Raw genomic sequence first — 6,000 nt, forward strand, 5'->3', positions numbered from 1 at the left:
ACGCTACTGAACTGTCCATTTAAAATTAAAACAGTAAATTTTATGTATATTTTACCATAATTTTTAAAAGAAGATGCAAATATTTACAGCAGTCCTCCATCTAGCTTATCATTCAGTTGGTCTAAGTTGGCCCAGAAATCTGTACTTAACCTCTCGTCCAGGGGATTAAAAAGCAGGCCTTGGAAGACAATGCCTCTATCTCAGCTCTAGAGAAAAACAGCTCCTCTGAAGTCTTTTGTGATTGAGGGTATAGTGTTTTGCTTAATGGTAGAGTTTTTCAGGTACCTCTTAGACCAGAAGATCTCCTACCTGAGGCTATAGATGTTAATAACAGTTTTCTGACTATAAGAAACCCAAAGAGCAGCCTTCATCCAGGGCTCCACTCACCATTTGAAGACAGCCACAGGGGAGAGTTACCCTTCCTATCTTTCTTGTACTGCGTGTTCTGTGCAATAATAACTGCTAGAGGCAAAAATAGAGCAACATAAACACAGTTAATGAACTTTGTACTTAGAGTAGAATGCCTTCTTTTTTATGTCTTGAACTTTGTACAATTATTGACTGACTGAGAGCTCTCCACAATGAGTATTAATTAATATGAGACAGGAAGCAGCCCAGCAGGAAACATAATGGAATATAGATGAGGATGATGGGGGTTGGAGACATGGGAGCAGGATAACAAATGTGAACAAGGATCTGCATTAGGGCCCAAATAGAATCAACCTTAATACCATAGAGGTTAATTCTCTCCAGCCTGAACTTGTGCATACAGAATTCTAGAATAAAGCAGGTTTACTTTTTGAACCTTTTCAAGAACTGAAAATTCTAAGATCAAATATGTTTGACTCTCTAGACACTCCAAATAGTAATTTAGGGAGAAGAACTCTTGGCTCAGAAGAAATCAGAAAAGCAGGAATCAAAAAAGAAGAAATATATGCAAATTATATGGCAATAAAACAAGCTTTTTTCCTTTCTTTCTTTTTCTTTTTCTTTTTCTTTTTTCTTTCTTTCTTTTTTTTGATACCAGGGATTGAATTCTGGGGCACTCTACCACTGAGCTATATCCATAGCCCTATTTTGTATTTTACTTAGAGACAGGGTCTCACTGAGTTGCTTAGTGCCTTGCTTTTGCTGAGGCTGGTTTTGAACTTGCGATCCTCCTGCCTCAGCCTCCCAAGCTGCTGGGATTACAGGCATGTGCCACCACACCTGGCACAAAATGAATTTTTTAAAAAAAAATTTCTGAATTGGGAATGGGGTATAAGGATAGTGTCCCAGTGAATCTTAGGTGACAACTTAGGTGAGCTATGGAGAGCTCAGATACTTGGTCAAATATTATCATAGGCATTTCTTTGAGGGTGTTTTGGATGAGACTGACATTGAAGTCAGCAGACTTTAATGAAGTTAGATTTACCCCCATAATGTGGGTAGGCTTCATACAATAACTTGAAATCCTACATAGAAAAAAGAATGCCCTGCCGTAGCAGGAGGGGCTTCTCCAGCAGAGAAGCTCGTGCTTGGACTTCAACCGCACCATCAGCTCCTCCTGGTTCTGTGGCAGCCTGCAGGACTATGGATTTGACCTGAAACATAGGCACTCCTTGGTTTTCATCCTGTCAGTATGTCCTGCAGATTTTAGACTTGTCAGCCTCCATGATCATGTGAGCCAACTCCTTGTAACAAATCTCTTCCTGTATGTATGCACACATATGCTGTTGGTTCTGTTTCTCTGGAAACTCTAATATAGGTGATAGAAGAGCTCTGTAAATATTTCTAAAAATTTAAAAGGGATAAAATGTATGGTTATGGTGGCTTTATAATAGGTCTCAAATTCTTTGACATCCTTCTAATCAAGAGCTGAGGTTAATCTCAGTGGGCTTGTGACTGCTTTGAGCAAAAAAATATGGCAGAAATGTCACTTTGTGGCTTCTGAAGCTGCATGATAAAAGTCATGCAACTTTCACCTTGTTCACTGAACACACCAACTCAGAGCCCTGAGGGGCCATGCAGGAATTCAGAACACTTCAACTGCCACGCTAGGAGGAAACCCACGTCACATCAAGAGATCCTGTAGAGGTTCCCTGGCAACAGCCTCAACCAAGCGCAGCCTTCAGACTGCCCTGACCCAGATGGCAGGCAAGGCAGAGAAGGAACTTGCAGATGGCTCCAGCTCCCAGTTATTAGGGCCTCCCCAGATGAGGCCACAAACACTCTGAAGAGGAATGAGTCATTTCTGAATCCCTGACCTGCAGAATCCATGAACTTACCAAATTATTGTGTACTAATACGTAACAAATCCCACTGTTATGCACATCTATAATGCACCCATCAAAATTGTGGGGGAAAAAAGAAATTTCTAGAAAAATAAAGCAAATTTAACCTAAATCAAGCAGAAAGAATTAATTGAGAAAGATTACAGAATAAAGTAATGAATTGAAAAAAAGAAAAAGCAACAGGAAAAAAGCAATACAAATAATAGCTGGTTCATTGAAATATTTAATAAAGTTGGTATGCCACTACTTACATTTCCTTTATAGTGACAAAAAAAATGCCTATAAAGGAAATGGGAAGTGGAGGGACATCACACAGACATCAGCTCCCACGTGTTCCAGAAATTTACCCTGAGGATAGCTTATGACGTCAGTGTGAACACAGTGATGGATTTCAGAGCCATGCTATTAAGGCTTATTCCCCAGATTCTGAAATCTGCAAAGAAAATTCTTGACATAAAAAACCAACCAAACATACAAACACAACTCTGTTGTGTTAGAAGAGAACAGATAAGCCATCAAATCTAATCTCTGGTCTCGCGTGTCCAAAAACAAACAAATAAAAAAATCATAAAATATATTCGGTCAGCTATATGTAGGAATATAGTTTATCAACTATGTGACATAAGACTAAATATCATTTTTGTTGATCGGCGTTAAATTTCTTGGGTATGAAAATGATGTTGTGGTTATATATAATGTCTTTTTAAAGAAGAAATATGCTAAACCAAGTGTGAAGAATTTAAAACTTAATTTGATATTGTTAATAAATATGGAATCAAAATTTTTTTAAAAGACAAATTATAGTAAATTATGTTTTTGTTTTTGTTTTTTATCTTCGGTTTGGGGGATCTTTTAACATGTCTTTGTACTATTCTGAATTGTTAACAAAGCCAGAAAAAGACTCCACTTTTCTTGAATTTTGTGTTCAGTATTGACTTAGAGTTTCCATTATTGATTATCTCATTTATACATACTTTGACTTTGCTTTGGTTGTCTATAAAACTCAGAGTGGACTTGTACTTTAAAATGAACCAAACAATGGGACTGGGCTGTGGCTCAGTGGTAGCACACTTGCCTGGCATATGTGAGGCAATTGGTTCGATTCTCAGCACCACATATAAATAAATAAAATAAAGGTCTTTCAACAACTAAATAAAAGATTTTTAAAAATGAACCAAACAATTTGAGAATAAGACCATCTCAAAGATTGGAAAAAAATCTATTTATTTAACTTAATAAAACAGTTAACATTTTTAAAATCAAATTACTTCTTAAATTATTATCAGTGACTTTTCTACCTAAGGAATCTTTAAGAATACATCTGTTGTAGAGGAGAGAAACTTAATATCTGTTATATATTTGTTAGTTGTTAGCAAGTTGTAAATAATTAATTTTGAGGAATATTTTCTGTTTTTCTCAACTTTTCCTTTTGTTATATTTATAAAATACAAAAATTTTATAAATTCATGCAGTTGACCTTATTATCTGCATTTGAAAGTACCATCAAGTACTATTGCCTATTTATCTGATTGGGGAGAAGAAGAGGTGAGCATAGCCTTTTTATGATCTCACTACTCTCAGCTACTAAGAGAGATCATTAATATTATTCAATGCAAAAAGAAATTAAGCCCCATCAAAGGCAGATTTGGGGCTCAAAATTATAGAGTGAAAAATTACCATGTATGAATTACTATAGGATAAAATTTATTATCTTATAAAAAAGAGTTGCATCATAATTATGAGTGATTTATAAAATGGGTTCCTTGAAATCAATTCAGCTGTATTCATAAAGTTATATAGTGTATCAGTTCACTGCATCTCGTGATGAACACTTAAAAAGTTAATTATATGGGGCTAGGATTGTGGCTCATTGGTAGAGCACTCGCCTAGCACGTGTGAGGCCCTGGGTTCAATCCTAAGCACCACATAAAAATAAATAAATAAAGGTATTGTGTCCAACTACAATTAAAAAATAAATATTTTTTTTAGAAAAAAAGTTAATTATATGTGTAGGGCCTGACCTGTGATTCTTCTGGTCCTGGGGTGCAGTAAGATTTGCCCACTTGAAACAACCAGGTAATTCTGAAGAATGGAAAAGGTACATACACACTAGAATCCAAAAGAATTACTTCTGAGTTTACAGAGCCTTTATGTCAGACAGAAAGGAGATAATTCCCTAAGTGATGAGATACACATGATTTCATTTCTAAGGATTTTTAAATGTTTAAACTCAGCAAAGTCTTTTCTGCATTTTCAATTCTTAAAGCAACAAAAAGCAAAATAAAACAACAATAAAAATAGGCTCCCTGCAGAACTGCATATACTAAACCCAAAATCTAGGATTGAATAGTTTTATTTATTCTTTGGTGTTATTACACTTGTCTCTTGCTGTAATTAAAAATATTGTGAGAACGACTGCATAGATAAGTAGACAAAATAATCCAGGCTACACAAAACTGGTTTTGTTTCTTCCTACTTCTATTTTATGCATGAACTAAACGAGCCTTTCTTCCTATCTACTCTTCTTATAAATAACTTAGTCTTGGGAATTCTACCCCCCCTTGAGGTCTCAGATGACTCCCATGCTCTGTTTCATGTCTCATGTGCTCCTCTGATTGCTGGACACAGGGGATGTTTAGGGAAGGCAAAAGAAAGTAAGATTTTAGTAACAAAATCACATTAACTCCTGTCACATGTGGACTCTACATAGTGAGGGACAAAGAGCAAATAAAAATGTTGACTTCAAGAAATGGTGAATTTTTAAAAACTGTAATTTTTAAAGAATTATTATTAGTGTGTTAGGAACATATAAACATTTTGATTCTTACAGGGATGGGTAATTTATTTTAATACACTGACTGGTACTCATAAACTTATTGGAGCTCACAACTCTTGCCCCCTCCCCTTCTCTTCCACCAAGTGGCCTCCTGATTGGTCTTACCTTGAGTTCAGTCTCTGGCAGTTCCTGAGCAGTGTCCGGCATGGCCAGGAAGAGTGGCCAGTGACTTAGCCCCACCTTGTGGTGGGCTTGTGTTAACTGTGTCTGGTGTGGACATGCTGAGTGCCAGGGAACTGTGAGTCATCTTCCTAACCTTCTCCTTCTTAGGTCTCAGCCCAGTGAGTTACCTAATAGGCCACACTCCCTTTAGGCCTTCAGCACTTCCCCAAAACTCACCTGCCTTGATGGGGTTAAGATTATCATTGGCTTCTGCTGCCAGTCAACCTGTTTGGCTTGTCTATCACTGCATAACCAAATACCCTCAAATGTAGTGGTTTCACAAAACCATGGTTTCTTCACCTACTTGTCTGGTACCTCAGTGCTCCCTGTTGTCCCTCCCTCTCCCTGTTCCTCCACCTAGGCTCATCCTGAAGGGCCTAACCACAGTACTGTGGCTTCGGCTTTTCCTGGGGTAAAGTGAATCCCTTACAGGGTCCCTGGCTTCTTCAGAGACAATGTTCCAAGAGATGGAATTTGGAAGGTACTAGTGTTGTAAGATCTGGGCTCAGAAATTGGCACAACATCACTTCTGGCAAATTCTTTTGGTCAAAGAAGTCACAAGGTCTGCCCAGATTCAAAGGTAGGGGACCTGACACCACCTCTCGTTGAGAGAGATGCTGAAGAGTTTGAGGCCATCTGCTATTCTGCCATTATCACCTTCCCAAAAGTCTCCATGGCTTTAACCACTGGCAAGAGTTCTGCTCTGGTTGAGAGGAGCATTAGAAGCAA

The sequence above is a fragment of the Marmota monax genome, unplaced genomic scaffold (assembly GCF_021218885.2).
Source record: "Marmota monax isolate L192 unplaced genomic scaffold, Marmota_monax_Labrador192_F-V1.1 WCK01_AAM20220418_F8-fsc00007, whole genome shotgun sequence".
Lineage (NCBI taxonomy): Eukaryota > Metazoa > Chordata > Mammalia > Rodentia > Sciuridae > Marmota > Marmota monax.